Source organism: Phyllostomus hastatus, unplaced genomic scaffold (assembly GCF_019186645.2).
Source record: "Phyllostomus hastatus isolate PE091 unplaced genomic scaffold, TTU_PhHast_1.1 phas_scaffold_182, whole genome shotgun sequence".
Taxonomy (NCBI): Eukaryota; Metazoa; Chordata; class Mammalia; order Chiroptera; family Phyllostomidae; genus Phyllostomus; species Phyllostomus hastatus.
In genome coordinates, this window is record NW_025334013.1 from 27,669,710 (window position 1) to 27,687,352 (window position 17,643).

The 17,643-nt window shown below is 52.8% G+C and overlaps 1 protein-coding gene across 4 annotated transcripts in view; it reads right to left on the minus strand.

Annotated features, from left to right (window-relative positions):
* The window catches only part of HIVEP3 (HIVEP zinc finger 3), a 427,770-nt gene that overhangs the window by 83,503 nt on the left and 326,624 nt on the right, over positions 1–17,643 (minus strand). For all 4 annotated transcript variants that reach the window (XM_045858485.1, XM_045858482.1, XM_045858484.1 and 1 more), the window contains one exon: positions 597–794. The gene's annotated coding sequence lies outside the window, so the exon portion shown is untranslated. The remainder of the gene's footprint in view (positions 1–596; positions 795–17,643) is intronic.

The window sequence follows — 17,643 nt, forward strand, 5'->3', positions numbered from 1 at the left end:
TGGGGTGCCTCCTCAGGACAATTTGGTCAGTACCTTCGGAGCTGGGGCCCTGCTACTGGAATGTCAAAATTCTAAGGTGCAGGCCATGGCCGGGAACCTGACATTCTTTCAATTCTTAGTGAAGGGGAGGGCCCTGAAGAGACAGTGCTCAGTCTTCAGCATCCACTGTGCTCCTCGGACCAGGCAGTGGACGGACAGGAACTTTCCTGGGGCAGGGGTGGGGAGGGCGGGGAGGGGGGCGGAGAAAAAGGTGCAGCTCCGGAAGGCAGGAGAGCACAGTGGAGCTGTCTGGTGGGGAGGCTGTGGTCCCTCAAGAGGAGATGCTGCCAGGGACAGAATGGAAACTGAGGAAGTGGGGACACAGGACTACATTTGGGGGAGACAGCCTGGGGCAGTGAAAGAGTGTTGGCCCTCAAGGTCTCTACTCCTGGCCAAGAAAGTCTGTGGAATGTCCAGCTTTCACAGGGCTTTCTCAAAGAAGGCAATAATAACAACAATGACAATGCATCTGAAGAGGAAGAACACTAGCAAGCTTAAGCAAGAGAAACCAGAGCGGCGCCCCCAGCAGGCACAGGCAGTGACGGCCCATTTCTTACCTGTGCTGCAGGCACCACTTTCGATGACCAAAACTGAAACGCCGTTCTCTCTGAAAACCAGCGTTCATGTCCACTCCTGCTGCAGCCGCCCTCTTCTCACGCTCGGCTCTTCCCTCCGGAAGGGGGCGCTTGCCTGGCCAGAACCTCTTGAGGCTCCTCCATGGACTAGGTCAAAGCTGCGGATTTGGTTCTCAGATCCTGCAGGGGACAGTTGAAAAACATGGTCAGGGAGTGTTCTTGGTCAACTGTAGGCCGCTTGTCTTGGTGCAGGGCTAGATCCCCATGTTGCCCAGGGAGGACGGTGGCCTCCTTGTACCCAGCTCCTCCTGACCTCTCTGAGGCTCTGCTTCTTCACCAGTACTGGGGGCAGACTCTAAGATGGCCCTCAAGGTTTCCTGTCCCCCTGGTGCGTGCATCCTGCATTGTCCCCAGGACTGTAAGTGTGATGGATTTTACTCCCGTGGTTAGGTTATATTACAGGGCACAGGTGACCTTAAATTAGGGAGATTACACTGTGGGCTTGACCTAACTGACAAAGTCCTTCAAAAGCAGGGTGTCCTCTGGCTGGTCACGAAAGAGGAGGTCACAGAGATGAGAACGAGGAGGAGACTCTGACATGCACTCGCTGCCTTGAAGGTGTGCAGAGGGGCTGAGGGCAGCCTCTGGGAGCTGGAGTACCTGATCCCCACCGGCTGACAACCAGGGAAAAAACCACAGAACTTCAGTCCTACAGCCACAGGACCTAGATTCCATCAACAACCCAAATGAGCTTGGAAAAGGGGAATTTCCCCCAGAGCCACCAGGTAAGAACTCAGCCTAGAAACACCTACGTTTCAGCCCTAGCAGAGAATCCAGCCACTCAGAACTGTGTGCCAATGTGAGTACTGTTTCAAGCCGCTAAGTTTGAGGTAATTTGTTATACAGCAAGAGAATACCAATACGACCTGCCAAAGCGACTCACATGCAGGCATGAGCGAGAATTAAATACAAGACATGAGAGCACACTGCATCCCCCAAATCACTAAACAAAACAGAGCTTAGGGCCGACGGAGGCCTGGCTCAGGGCAGAAGCTAGACGGTGACTGCCAGATGAATGGACGAATGAGTGAACTCCTGTTTTCAGTAATCAACCTGCCAGACTGTTAAAGGGTCAAATAAGGAAATACGAGGCAAGTGCTTTATGATCTGGAAAGCCTGAGTTGTTTCGGTGGAGTATGGTGTGGTGTCACATCCACCTGCTCTCCTGGGACCATACTCTGGTTTATCTGCTGCAGGCAGAGTGGTGTGATGGTGAGAATGCACCTTCGGGGGCCAAGATACCTGGGTTCGAGTCCCAGCCCATCTAACTCATTACCTTGTGTCTTTGGGAGGTTTCTTAGCCTTGCTGTGTCTGAAAAAGAGGAGCCGAGAATGGCAAGTACCTCTGGGGTTTTAATGATTCAGTACCTTTGAAGGGTCTGGACCAACGTCTGGCACGTGGAATGGCCAGTGTGATTGTTGTGGATACTGTCACTATCCCAGAGCAGACCCCGTAATCTGTTCTTGGAGTAACCCGCATGCAGGCCTGGGGCGCTGCCTCCTCCCTCCCCTTGGGCACCCTACTTTCTACTGACACAGCCTGAGAACGGTCAGTGTTTTGGCAACTACTTCCTTCTGCTGATTCCTACAGAACGTTCCGGGAACCCCTCTGCTGCCTGCCCCACACTTGCTGCTCTCAAATCCAGCCAGCCATGTCCCGCCCACATGCCAGGACAGCATCACACCGCCACATAGTGTGGTTGAACTGGCTCTGTGGCTCCCGATCGTTTCCTGACCCCGTTGTCCAAGCACTTCACCACTCCACGGTTTTCCACCATCCCCAGACCTGACCTCACACCCTCCAGGAGATCCCAATTTCTTACTGGAAACGTCTGTGCTCGACCTCTCCCAGTGCAGAAACACTGTCTCCTCAGAGCACGCTCTTCTTAAACGTAGCCCACGATTTCCCACCCTTGAGCCTTCATGCGTGTCTACCAGGCTGAATCCTGCCTAGCCTCCCTCGAGACTCACGCAGCTTTCCCAAATGGGGAAACTCAGTCCCGCCTTCCCGGAGGACCCAAGGCACATCTGCTGTGCTGTGTCTTCCGAGACAGATCGCAGTGCTGCGTGCACAGACTCTAGGAGTCGCACACCCTCGTGGATGGCACACACCTCGGCGGGGTCAGTCTGACTCATCCCCCACCCCCAGAATCTGGCACGACGTCTCATACACAGTCAGTGTGGAACAATTTTCTTTTGAATCTGATTCGGTTGTTCATTCATTTAACAGATGTACAGTCAGCGCCTATTTTGGCTCAGGCCTGGTGGTAACTGCTGGGGATACCAGATTCAGTCCCTACCTTCAAGGGGATCACATTTCAGGCAAGGGCTCAAAGGAATGCCTTCTACTGTCACTGTTTCTAAGCTACCACATGGTGACGGCAGGAAGAAGAGAGTTGTCAATCTGGATGGTGTCTGAACGTGTGACAGAAAGAGAAGGAGGCTGTTCTGAACAAAGGAAGTAGTGTGAGCAGGCAGGAGACCCCAAACTGGCCAAACGTTCAAGAGATTGCATGCTGTCCACAGTGCTGGTGGTGAGGGGCAGGGATAGCTCATGAGCAAAGAACTTGTTATAGGAGATAGCCTGTCCTTGACCTTATGATGGAGTGAGGCCACCGAGTTGTTTTAGTGAGTGAGGTGATGGTCAGAACCAGGGACGTGGCTTGAGGAGACGGGATGAGGTGGAGGGAGTGAGTGGCCACTCTCCCACCCTTGCGTGAGGATGGCATCACCTGACTGCCACGCCTGGTTCCAGTGGCGGGTGGGAGAGATGGTGCACATGCTGTCACCCGCCACCATGGAAAGTTACACACACCTGAGGTTCCACATGGCAAACGGAGCCCATTTGTTTACCCCTTCTCCCCCAAAAACTGCTGAAATAAAGGGAGAGATGTACGGATAAGAACAGACCCATAGTAGCACCAGCTGGTCAGCAAGTCTGAGGAAAAGCAGACGAGTGGGAGTGACAGAAAATCTAATCAGAGCGAAGCCAGCCTCGCCCAGCGAGGGCAGGGAAAGGCCCCTGTGCCAAACGCCTGGATGCTCCGTCGGAGGCAGTGGGAGCGAGGGCAGGGTAGGCCGGGCTGGATGCATTCCTGGAGTCCAAGGACGATGAGTGGATCCTTCAGGTTTCCAAAGAGACTAAAGCGGGGATGGGGAGGGGAGAAGGGCAACCACCCACCCCTACATTGTCTTCATTAGCATGCCATTCTTCCTCCAGGGGACTCTAGCGCCAGCAAACGGCTTGACTGTGTATTACAGACACCTCCTGAAGACCCATCAGCTTTTCAATCAATAGTTTGTGCCTTAAGGTTGACTGAATCCCTTGTGTTGCCTCAAAATTTCCGTTGCCTATTTCCACCCTTCCCTCACGCGCCCCATTTCAGGGACTTCCGATCCTCAGCAAATCCCCATCTTGCCCTATTCCTCCAGACATATCAAGGCTCCATGGAGAGCAAAAAACTCAGCTTTCTCTCCGACAGTTTCTATAAAAACTTTGAGAATCAACTTGACATTGGACTTGACATCCACGTCATCCACTGCTAGAGGGCAACAGAGCAAAGACTACGGTGCTCTGAGGAAAAAGAGTTAAAACCCTGAGATCTGTTACTCACCCAAGTCTCAAAGCCAAAGAGGGAAGTACCAAAAATAGTACGCCGCCCACTTGTCTTTACTTAACGAAATTACTCAAGGAATTACTCCAACCAAATAAAAGCTGTATCAGAATAAGTAATTCAAGAAAGAGCAAGACAGAATATACAGGAAACAGTGATGAACAATAAAAGTAAAAAATGTACAGTCAAATCTAAACAACTGTTGACAATAAGTCTCTTGTTGGAAAGTAAACACCATTTAATTCTTGACACTAGTAGAGAAGTGTGGGCTTTAATTTTTTATTTAAAGGCAACTATTTCTGGAAGAAGAATAAATTACAGACCATTTAAACCACTGTGTGTGGTGGAGGGAGAGGAGAAACAAAGAAAACTCAATTAATCACGTAATTAGAAAAGGGAAAACTAGACAGGAATGAAAAACGTATCATAAAAATAACATAAAATAAGATAAAGTTAGACCAAGCACAGCAATAAATACAAGAATGTGAGTAAATTAAATCGCTCTAAAAAACCCAGCCATAGGCTGTTTGGGAGCGACACACTTAAACTGACAGAGAAAAGTTAAAAGCAAAGGAAAGGCAAGAAGCTGCAACAGGCAACACCGTAACAGAAAGAGCGCAGGAAGGCCAATGTTAATATCAGCCACAATGCAAAAACGTGAAGTAGAATGAAATGGGGCATTTTATATTGCTCGGTCTGTTTCTCCAGGAAGAAACAAACATCGTCGGCCTCTACCTTCACCCTGAACAAGAGGCCCATACAGCACACAGTACAATACATTCTTAAAACCACGAGAATAAAGCAGAACAGCAGTGATGGCCGAGCACGTTACTCACAGTTTCACGGTACAAAAGTACCCTCCGATGAAAACTAGGAGGATCTGAAGACGGTTATAAGCCTAACTTCATACATACTCAAGAAACAGAGAAAAGGCCTTTTTTCCTCAAATGTCCTTGTCCTGGATAACAAGATCTCAAATTCTAACACCACAGTCTCTGTTCTCAGGGCAACGGAATTAGAAATTAACAAGCAGCAAAAAACAAACAAACAAACAAACAAATAAATAAGTAGCCCATGCCGTGACAACTTCAAAATGCTTTTCTAAATAACTCGAGTCTAAAGGGACAGCAAGACTGAAACTGTGGAGTATGTATAATAAATGTCCAGCACAGAGAATGCTACTTTTGAAAATCCGTGGAAGGTCATCCACCAAAGCTGCATAAAGAGACAGATACAAACTTTAAATGCCTTTATGATAAAATAAGAAAGGCTGAAACTCAATGAATTAAGCACTTAACCCGAGAAGCTGAAAAAGGAAAAATAAGCCAAAATGATCTAGAAGGCAGAGACGAGTGAAGTTGAGAACAAAGCACACGCACGGGGAAAGCACAGCCACAGTGACAGAAACACAGAGCAGCAGACTGGCTCTCTGAGACCCACGGAGGGGACGGACCTCTGGCTGATTGGGCTAGCAGCGAAGAGCAAAATCACAAGTAAGCATGAAGAAAGGCAATATAAACATGCATATGAATATTTTTTAACGTTTAAGAGAACTGGAGACACAATTTGATGTCAGTGATTTGAAATTTGATGATGCTCTAGAAAGCGATAAAGCATGCAAACTGAAGAGGGAGAAATCCTGAATGGACCCGTAGTGACAGAAAAAAACGGAAAAGGCTTTCAAAAGTGGAATTCCAAATTGAGAGAAAGACTGGATTATTTAACCGGGAGAGCTGTGGCCACTCTCTGATTGTCTGCTCACTCAACAAGTGTTTAGTAAGTGCCTACTGTGTAGAAGACAGTGTTCTGGGCACTGGAGACTCAGCGGTAAACCCAATAGGAACGGTCCCACCCTCTGCGCAGCGGAGGGCCTGGCCAGGGCAGGTGAGCAGCAGACAAACGAGCAGGCGCAATAAACGGTGTGACAACCCGGGCTCGAGAGTGAGAGGGCGGAGCACTCTATTGTAAATACAGTGCATGCACCACACTCAGACAGGACTTCATTTGGATTAAAGACATAAGTGAGACAGAGAACCAAATTCACGAAAATGTCCGAACTATTAGAATATTATTATCATTTAATCTTGGAAAATAATTTTGAAAACCTGAACTGAACCGCATTGTTCTTTCAAAAGATGACTAATAAATTTCATTGCGTAAAAATGTTAAGCACCACATATATCAAAAGGCCCCACCAACAGTTACCAAAGCAAATGACAGACTATATAAAATATTTGCAACATGTATAACACAGGGTCAGTATCCATAGCACATAACAGGCACCCACAAAACAAGGAAAGACACAGAGCTAATGAAATGAAGAAAGGAAATAAACAGATCATTATTCAAGAAACGAAAATGTCTCACACAGACACGCAAAGACGCTGGCTGGGCCTCAGTGATGATGACAGCGGCTGAAGGCCAGCGTCCACTTTCCCCCGTGTGACTGGCAAAGAGGAAAATGACCGCCACCATCCAGGGTTAGAGTGAGGGGTGGCCAAACCATGTTGACCCAGCAGCTTTACACACACACACACACACACACACACACACACACACACACCATCCTCTTACACAAGCCTACACACAGGTGCCACGCACACATGCCCACGGCAGCACTGTTTTCACCAGTGAACACGGAAACAACATGATATCCATCGGCAGGAGACTGGTTTAGTAAGTAAATCACAATAAATCCACTAAACAGAACAGGAAGGGGACAATAACTTTTCTTAATTAGAAATAGATATATACTATCACTGATAGAGACTCATTGTGCCTTTACGTGTTGAACCCGGGGCTCGCGCTCCTCATGGGCGACCCCCCCCCGCCTCGCCCCCGGCTCCTCACAGCCTGCTGGGGAAGGCATGACGGCTGGCCCCAGCTCCCACACGAGATTCAGCTCAGACACTGACAGGGGGTGAACTTGAGTCTGTGTGACTCCAGAGCCGGCACGCCTCACGGCTGCACACAGTTCCTTTTGAGAAGAGGGTGTGAAGAAAGGGGAAAGGTGGCCTCGCAGGCGCGGGCATCTCGGTGCAGCTGTGAATGCCTCCGAGGACCCCGGGGGGATAAACCCCACGCTGTCGGCTCACCCTGCGGTGGGACTGTGCAGTGGGCGGGGTCTGCAGCACGCCTTTTCTTCCTCGTACGTGTCTGTACTGTTCATTTCTTTTTACAATATGTAGGTATCACTTTTATAATTTAAAAATGATATAAAAGTGCTTTATTTTTTTGAAAGCAGCTGAGCAGAGAAGGCCTACTAGGGCAAGAGGGGCCCATCTCCAAGGTGGCTCCCTCCCAGGGCAGGAAGCCCCAGGGCCAGCTCCTCTGCAGGCCCCACCCAAAACCACAGGGAGGGGGCCCCTGTCCTCCCTCCCCTCCCTCCCTGTGAAACCAAAGCATCCCAGCCTGTCCTCTGCTGGTGGTAGGTTGGTGTCCCACATCCTGCTTGGGCACTGGGGATTGTCACGACTGCAGGGGAGGCTCAGGGGATGAAGGGTTAAAGAAAAACCCAGATGCCCTGGGGGACTAACTGCACAGATCACAGCTTGAGGCTTTCCAGGGGCTGGCAAGGAAGCCAGTGGGCCTCACACCCTGAGCCCGGGGAAGGTGGGTGAGGCCGGGTCTGAGGCTAGGGCTGCCCTCCGGACACTGTGAATGGGAGGGACATCTGGGTAAGCTGGGTTTGATCTGCTATGGGTAGGAAATTGGGGAACTTATCTTTCTATTTTAACTTTTCTTTCTGCTATTGTGGTCTGCGGATCAATAGAAAAACGAGAAAAACCAAGACATGAAGCACACACGGCAGAGTCACAGGGAGCAACCTCTGTGGGTCCTGCTGCACTACTTAGCAACGGGGAGGGGGATGGAGGATTGCTCGCCTGCCTCCTTTACCCGGCACCACTGGGGAAGCAGCCTGGACAGCCCAGGGAGCCAGCCCTGGCGCCTGAGAACTTGGGTTCAGAGGCTGACTTCGCCAGAGGCTCAGCCACGTTCCCTCACCTCTCTGAGCCTCACTGCCCTCGTGAGTGAAAAGTGAAGATCACCCTCCCTGGGCTTGTTGTGCGCATCAGATGAGACCGAGTGTGGGAGACAGCGAGCGTGGACCCGGCGTGCAAGAGGCGCTCAACACACGCCCCTGCTCTTCTTCAGTTATGGTGGGAGACCTCCCGCGTCACCCGCCCTCCGCCACTCTCTGAGAGATCTCCTCTGGGAGATCGCCAGAGGAGATCTCCCTGGCTCCATGTGGGGGGCTGGCTCTGCAGGCTCTCTTGCCTCCTTCCCAGCGGTCAGGCTCAGGGTCTCACTTCCGTGGGGTGCTCGTGTCTGCTCCAAATGCCTGCACTTTGGGCTGGGAATGCTGCCACGCACATTGGACAGCTGCTTCTGGGTCTCTCCCGGTTCCTGGCCCTGTTCTCCAGACCAGCGCCTGCTCCCTCCCATGGAGCAGTGTCCCGAACAGGGGCAGTGAGCAGAGAGAAAGGCGGCGGAGCTCGGAGCCCTCGGTGTGGACAGGGCATGGTTTGTGAATACCTGGGAAATGTTTTACAGTAAAAGCAGAGTTTTTAAAAACAGAGGGTGGTGATACACTTCCATTTTTATTTAGAATTTAAAAAGAGGAATTTAAGCTCTGGCTGGTGTAGCTCAGTGGATTGAGCGCGGGCTGCGAACCAAAGTGTCGCAGGTTCGATTCCCAGTCAGGGTACATGCCTGGGTTACAGGCCATGACCCCCAGCAACCGCACATTGATGTTTTTCTCTCTCTCTCTATCTCCCTCCCTTCCCTCTCTAAAAATAAATAAACAAAATCTTTAGGAAAAAAAAGGAATTTCATATGCAGGGTAATGGATTCCATTCAGTGATAGGCAGAGATATCCAGTCCCTTAAACTCTATGTTGGGACGAGGCATTGAAAGTCCTCGTGGTTTTCAGGCACTGCTGGGGACAGGGAGAGGGGCCCTGAAAGAGCCGCAGGAAGAGGAGGTGCAGATGAAACCCCAGGGGCCGCGTGAGAGGTGGAGGTGCTGCGAGCTGCCAGGGCTCAGGAAGGCTCCAGGAGTCGTTTCCTGTGATACCAGGCCCCACCTCTCGGCGGCCCTCTCTCACCGGAAGCCTCCTGAAGCCGGCTGGGAGAGAAAGCCCACGGGACTGGCCCACACCTGAGGTCCAGCTGCCTCTGGCTCAGCAACCTTGGGCAAGACACTCCCTGTCTCTGGGCTAGACCCCAGGGCGCACAGGTGAAGGAACCCTGGCCCCTGCCTCAGGTGCTACAGATCTGGAAGGGAAAGTGGGTCAGAAAATCAGCAATTATGGCCCTTTCTCCCAAGGAGCCCCAAACTTGGGCTGCTTCCCCCCAGGAAGGCTCAGAACATCTCCCCAGTTCACAGAGATGGAGGGAGGGGGAGGGAAGGAAACCAACATTTGCTGAGTGCCTACCATTCGCCACTGCTGCCCCGATACCATCTCATGGTCACACTGATGCCTCGGGCAGGTGAGCAGGTCTGCTCACCTTCTGACGGCTGAGGACTTGAAGGCTTAGAAAGCAGAGATGTGGAGGGCCCTGCAGAGCAGGAGCACCCCACAGAGCAGAAGTGCCCCAGGCTTTGGTGGTAGATAAAACCAGGCACCACTAGTCTCTGTTGTGTGACCTCGGGGGAGTCGTTTAACACTTCAAGTCTCAGTTTCTTCACCTCTAAAATGGGAGCTATCGTGCAGACGCTGGGTCGGTGCAAGAATTAAATAACAGAGTCAAAGTTCCAAAAAGTGACCTTTGCCCTCTTCCTGTTTGGCTATTTCCAATCTTTTAGCTTTGCTTTTATTCACAATGATTTTGTCTTCTAAAATAAGAAGACTGCAGACCCCATGACGAGACTGCTGCAACTTATTTACAGGAAGGACACAAATAAAAGCAGGTTGAGCCCTGGCTGGCGTGACTCAGTGTTTTGAGCGCTGGCCTGCAGACCAAAGGGTCTCAGGTTCGATTCCCAGTCAGGGCACATGCCTGGCTTGCGGGCCAGGTCAGGTCCCCAGTAGGCGGGCATACAAGAGGCAAACATATGATGTTTCTCTCCCTCTGTTTCTCCCTCCCTTCCTATCTGTCTAAAATAAATACATAACATCTTTTTTAAAAATGTGGGTTGAGACTCAGGAGACCCCAGGACTGCAGAACCTGAACCACTGCCCACAGTGGGGATGGAGAGACTGTGAAGCCAGGTGTGTGTCTGGAGGGAGAACTATCTTCTGCCCCCATATGACTGCCTCCTTAGCTCAGAGGGGAAGCCGTAGCCCAGGGCCCTCCAGGGACCCAGAGGAGCTTCTGGTCCACATTCCAGCCTGCCCCACTGTGTCCGGTGCCACCCCTCCCCCCACCAGTTCAGCCTCAGTCAGGTAGGAAGGGCTGTACCAAAGGAAACTCTTCACTACTGAGCCCTCTGGGTCTGCTCTGCTGTTCCTTTTTTTGGACTTTGTGGCTGTTCTAGTGGGTACCTTTTTCCATAGGAAGTTTCCATTGCATCAGTTATTTACACTGTCACCACCTATATGTAGGCTGTTTGGAATCAGTGAACCAAACCGGGCCCTGTGGGGCCCCGCACAACCTGCAGGGGTGAGGAGCGCCTGGGGCAGCCGCAGAGGCAGACAACAGCCCCAGGTTCTGGGTTGTCTGATGGGTGGGAGGAACGGCCCCAACCCTGGCAGGGCCGCTTTCATCTGCCCAGCCCCTTTGGGAGGCTGTTTTTAGGTGGGATTTAAGAGCACAGCCTCCTGGGTTCGAATCCTGACTCTTTCACATCTTAATTGTGTGACCAGGGGCAGGTTGCTTACCTAACGTCTCTGTGCCTCAGTGAACTGATTGGTAAAGTGGGAATGATAGTAGCACCTTCCTGGATGTGGGGGCGATTCCATCAGTTACCTTAATCCATATAAAGTGCTTGTAACAGTCCCTGGCCTAAACCTCAACAGATGTCAGTGTGGATGGAGTCCTCCTTTTCTGCCGCCCTTGCTGAGACCCCAGTGACCAGGCCCCTCTCTGGACCCATCCATAGCAGCGTCTGCACTCCCTCTCCATGAGGCCGGATAGACTGTCCTGGCACTCAGCCCTCGGCACGGCCCTCCCTGCCCCGAATCCTTTGGTGGTTCCTCCTGGAAAATAGTCTGCCCTTGGGATGTCCTTCACGAACAGGCCAAGCTGCTTCTGATATCAAAAGCCCTGCTCTTGTCAAACGTGCCTGCTCAGAGTTTTCACGACCCCCTGCAGCTCTCTGTCCGGAATGCTGCCCCCCTTTCACTGCAGCTATATCCACAGCCGCCCTGTGAGCCCAGCTCACACGCCACCTCCTCCACACAGCTCTCCCTGCCCTACGCTCTCAGGCCAGAAACGACCTCTCATTTACAGCACTTGGTCTCTTTATTGTGGCATTTACCTTTTCTGCCCGCTGTGTGGAATATAATGCACACGATTGCTTGTCGGCATCTCCGACAAACCACATGGTCTTTGAGGACAGGACTGGGATGTGTGTGATTCATCTCTGTATCACTCACAGAGCCTCGAACATCACTGGCGACAATAAATGAGTGAATAAACACTGAGTTCTCTCAATTTACTACCCCCGGTGACAGGGGAAAACATCAGTAGGTGTGTTGGTGAAGATGAACCAGCCACCCAACAGCATCCACACGCTCTCACTGGTTCTTGAGGGAGCCAGTAGACTGGGTGTCAGCCAGGACCTGTGACGCCAAAGGGCTCACAGTCCTGTCCTGGCCAGAGTCCCATGGCTAAGTCCCAGGTGAGCAGCCCACAGCTGAGGGTCAGACCCTGAATCTGAGCGTGGGGGCCTCAAAAGTCATGCCAGGAATCCCAAGGAGTCCGAGAGCCACTGCTGACCTCTGCCTCTCCCTCGTCCCCCACGTTCCTTATGTCACTAGATTCTCAGTGAATTGGCTCTGTAAGTGTCTCTCAAGCCTAAGCCCCTCCCCACCCCCCTGCCACGGGGCCCACTCCCCATGCTGCCCAGAGTGATGTTTCTGCATCACAGAATAAGCACCTAGCCCGGGGCTCCACTTCCCATGCTTGCTGACCGCCACCAGAAATCCAGGTTCCATAGTCTCCTCTCCACGTCTCTTTCCCAGTCTCTTCCAGGCCCATCCGTCTCCTGACAATCTCCCTCACCCCTTGCCCTCCGACGACTTGATAATACCGAACACGCTTCCTTTTTCCTCGGCTCCAAACCCTTGTTCACACTGTCCCCACCCCCAGGGATTCCTCCTACCCACCTTTGTGAGCTCAGCACTGGCAATCCTGCCCTCTGCCCCAGCCCCACCATCACTCCGGGGCCACACTGGCACCCTGTCTCTCCTGGCCCTCCATCTAGAGCTTTGCTGTAACGCCGACCACACCGCACCGCACAGCGACGGCTAGCCTCCTGCGCGCCCATCCTCCCCACAGACGGCGAGCACCTTCGGGGCAAGAACAACATGTACCGTCTGTGTGCCTCCGGTGCGCATTAGCACAGTGCTTGGCATGCGGTGTGGACGAGTGACGAATAACAATGAGCAAACACACCACCGCTGGCCTGACTTCCATGTTCCAGGGTGTGGTCCCTGACATCACCACATTCAGGAACTCACTTTCCAGGACAAGCAGTGGGAGAATTTGCCAGACTGGCAGGTCCCCAGTCCACCTAGACCAAGGGGTTTTCCTGGGGGACCTGCAGTCTCGCTTTGAGCTGCAGCCCCTGGACCCTGAACAGGCTGATGCTGTGTGTGTGGCCTGGGAACCTGGACACTGGTCGAGGCTTTGGGGCGGTCAGAGAGGAGGAGAATCTGAAAGGCGTTTCACCCCACAGGCTGCTGCCTTCCTCCTTTCCACTCCGCTCACACCCGGCCAGACTGTGCTCACTCTCCTGTGGTCTCGCCCTCACCCGGCCACACTCCTGCTCCTTACCAGGCCATGTCCCCCTAACATCCTTTAAATAGCGAAGCTCCCAGAACTCTGTGGGATGGCAGGAGACGGGCAGGCCCTGGGGTCTGACCCAGCTCTGGCCATGTGACTGAGAATCAATCATGTGCCCCTCCAGGCCTCGGTTTCCCTTTCTGTCAAACCAAAGACTAGAATATGCCCATCTGCAAGGACCCCTTCTATCCAAACTCTCGAGGAACTGATTTATTTACCAGCCAGAATAATTCTTCCCAATTGAAGAAAAACAAACCGAGAGAACCACATGTTTTTCTTAGCTCCCCCTGAAAGCCAGGCTAGGTCTCCTGCTCTGGAAATATGCAGGTGCCCCTTTGGTCCTTGAAGGAATGCCTTTACTTGGTAGCAGTTTCTATGTCCTATGAACCAGGGATTTCAAACAGCCTTGCATATGCATTCCTTTTCTTCGATTGTAACATCCAATACAATAGGTCTTTTCCACTCTCATTTTTGACAAAGGGGGGTCCAGGGAGGTGAGTGGCTTGTTCAAGTCCCCAGCTAGTATGTGGGAGAGGGGCGACTGGCCCCCTGAGGCCCCACCGCAGCTGCCCAGGAGCTGGCCTCCCCCGCAGGCAGGGCGCTTGAGTCAGACAGCAGCACCCCCACCTCCCTGTGCCTTTCCACGTGCTTTTCTTGTGCACAGGGAAGCACCTAGAGAGCCAAGAGGCAAGAAGCCACCCAGTGGCTGGTGGAAGATGCCTGCTTCCTGCAGGCCAGGTTCCTCCTAGGCCCAACATTCCAGAGAATAGGCAATGCCAAGAGCTGGGCTCTGTCCAGGCAGACAAGCCTTCTCTATTTTAAAGACTCCAGCCCCTCTGCCATCACAGGCTGCACGCCTTTGAACCCGGTCCAGAACAACAGAAGCGCTGCGCCCCCCACCCTTCCCCCAACAGGGCATACCTCATTCCTCCTGGTCTCCCAGGCCATTCTGACTTCAGGGCTTCTCCTCAGAGACTCCCAAGGAGGACTGACTGCATAGGGTGTGGAGGGAGAGAAGGGGAGAGCCCAGGGCCCTACAGGAGAAGGAGCTAGGGCTGCAGTTCCAGGCCCTTCTTCCAGCGTGGCTCTCCCCAGTTGCTAACTGTGGTCTTGTGTTGTTACTTGGAGGACACTGGTCCTATCTTCCAAATTATACTGTAAACTCTTCAATGGAAGACCCGCCATAGTACCTCCATGTGCGCTTGTGCAGCGCAGGACCCGTGCAGCCACTCACAGCCCATGACTTCCGACCAGGCCCGGCATGGCATTTCCCACCACTGCAGTTAAAGAACTAATATGTAATGACTTATCCTCTGCTTAAAGAATATGAATTCTCAGCAAAGGACAGGGCCCTGTCCGTCTTGTTACCAAGCTGTAGTCCAGCCCCTTGTGTGATAGTATCAACACAAAATACATACTCACTAAACATGTATTAGAGACATAAACTCATTCAGCCACTCACTCATGCATTTAGTTGGAAGGAAAGGGGACCAGCCCCAGAGCTGAAGGTAAGAGAGCTGTGTTCTGATTTCACTTCACCCCCAGATGCCCATGTGCCCTGAGCAAGGCATTTCCACTCTCTAGGCCTCAGTTTCCTCATATATAAAGTGGAGAGTGGGGTGAGATTTTCCATGCCATATTTGCATAATGCTGAGACAGATGACCTCCTTATATTTTGCACCCTGGGCACCTCATTCAGCTCACCCATGTTCCAACCCTGCCTTTCCATGTTTCCTCTCAGTTTTGCCCAGGTGCAGGCATACGGGTAAGTGCCCAGTAACGCAACGGGAGACGGGTTCCCAGGTGGGGTGGTGACATATGTCACAGCTGGAAGAGGACTTGTTACTCCCGGCTGCATCTCTGGAACAGAAAAATAACGCTGACAGTGATGCTAACCCTGGACAGCAGTGCGGCCAATGGGCTTTTACATCAATGTCTTTGATCAGAGTTACTGGGTGCCAGGACTGAGCCCTGGGCTCCCCGTGTTCAGGTCTAGGTCCTTTCAGCACAGGACAGAGTGTGGCTCCTACCAGTCTGGAGCACAGCTAGTTCCAACCGGCAGAAGTCACTCGTTCTCCATCTAGGTTCTGGCAATGCCCCGGTGGGTGGCTCTGTTCTTCTTCTCATGTGCTCCTCTTCTCATGGGGCTGCTGGGTGGGGGAGGGGGAGGGGGCGGCACCCTAGTGGTTAAAATGCAGGAAATGCAAGGTCTCCAGAGTGACACATGCCTCAAGAGTGGCACAGAGTATCAGGGAAGAAAGAATTTACTTAGGGGAGATGGGTGGAGGACTTGAAGAACCAAAGGGCTTGGAGGGAGATGGGTGGGGGGCGGGGGGGGGGGTGGGGGCAGGGAGCATTCCAGGCTGAGAAGCCGCCCGCGCAGGACACACTGCTCAGGGCTCTAAAGAGCTGGGTGCTCACTGAGGGGAAGGTCACATTCCTTCGGGGGCAGGGCGCTGGCCAGAGGGGACCTGTGTCCAGAATGAGGCACCAGCCACAAGCAGACCCCAGGAAAACAAAGAACACATCTGCAACGCTCTTCTCCCTGTTACATCCCAGCCTCCCTGGGGCGCTGCCTGCTGCTGCCCTAACATGTGACCGTCCAACTGAGTGGCTTAAAGCAACACAAACGTCTTGAGTCTGAAATGGGTCTCCCTGGGCTATAATCAAGGTGGTGGCTGGGCCCCATTTCTTCTGGAAGCTCTAGAGAGAATCCATTTCCTCGCCTTTCCCAGCTTCTGGAGGCTGTCTGCATTCCTTGGTTCATGGCCCCTTCCTCCATCTTCAAAGTCAGCAACGGCGGTGGCAGCTTCCTCACCACGCACCCCCGACACTGAGCCTCTGCCGCCGTCCCTTCCACACTCAGAGGCCCTTGTGGTAGCAGCGGGCTCAAGCGGATGCTCCAGGAGAGTCTGTCTATTTTAAGGCCAGCTGATGAGCAACCGTAATTCCATCTGCTACTTTAATTCTTTCTGCCATGTAAAGCCACGTGTGCACAGGTTCTAGGAACAAAGGGGGGAACATCTTGCTGAGGCCATTATTCTGCCTACCATGCTGCATGGAACACATCTCCCCCACATACAGCTTCAGGAGAAAGGCAGAGAGGGAGAGGAGACAGGGGTGGTGGGGTGGGTGGGGAGACAGGCAGGCAGACGCACACCCACACCCTGCTAGCAGCGGCGGCGGCAGCTTCCTGGCTGCCTGCTTAATGTACATCTCTCTTGGAAAACTCGTCATGTTTCCACACTGAACAGGGCACGTGCAGTTTCCACAGTGACTGCAGGAGCAGAGCCAGAAATAATCTCACTGAAACGGAAAACATCCCTTCTGCGGTGTTCCTCTTGCTCTTACACACTCCCTCTCCCTGTCACCATGCATGGTGGGCGGGGGAAGCTCAGGTGGGTTCCAAGCTGGAGGCCCTTCCAGGGTTTGGGGATGACTTGGGGCTCTTCCCCTGGCCCCCAGGTGGGGGACACAGGTGCTTGGATCTGCCCCCAGGGGCCTGACTGCCAGGCTGGGCTGAGCGCCCTTACTTCCCACCATTCATGGGAGTCTCCTCTCCTCCTCACCCCCACGGCCCTGAGCTGCAGGTCCGTACAGTGTCCCAACCCTTCTCTGACCTCATGCCACCAAGCACTGGCATCCGGTGGGCACCCCCTTGAGCCAAAAGCCCACTCTCATTTTTATCCCCTCCTCGGGCCTCCAGGATGTGACTGGGCCTCTGCCCACTCTCACAAGTCCATCCGTTCCCCTCCCCCTTGACCTCCCCCACCACCCACCTTTGCTTAGGGCTGTGTTGGCCTGCTCTGCGTTTCTGCCCTTGGACTCCCACGGGGGAAGCTCAGTCCAAACCCGGCCTCTTCCCAAGACCCCCTCAGCCCACAGGGAGTTTTCCTCTTAGAACAAGATCTCGCCCCTTGTAGGGGCCAAAAAGTTTGCTTGAAATATATATACCACCAAATGTCCATGCCCCTCACTCATATGACACAATGCCTTTAGGGTCTGGGAAAATCTCTGCCATAATTTCTCCTGCTTTAGATCCTATTCTGTCAAAGGAAAACAAGAGTCAATACACCTTCTACATGCTAGGCACTGTGTTAAATATTCTGCAAGCACTAGTCTACTTAATCCTCACTTCAACTTAACTACTGCTATTCCCATTTTACAGAGGAGAAACAGAGACTCAGAGAAGGCCAACGCCTTGCCCAAGGCCACACAGCCAGAAGGAGGCTGAGCCCAGACTGGACTCGGATGTGTCGGACTCCAAAGCTGAGGCCCCGGCCACCAGGTCCCGTCGGGGGGCGGCGGTAGAGGGAGGAGGCGCACGCACAATCTGTGCTAAATGCGAGGTAACGTGTTTCCAAGGCGCCTCCCAGGAAGCACTGAGGCGCACAGGGCGTCTCC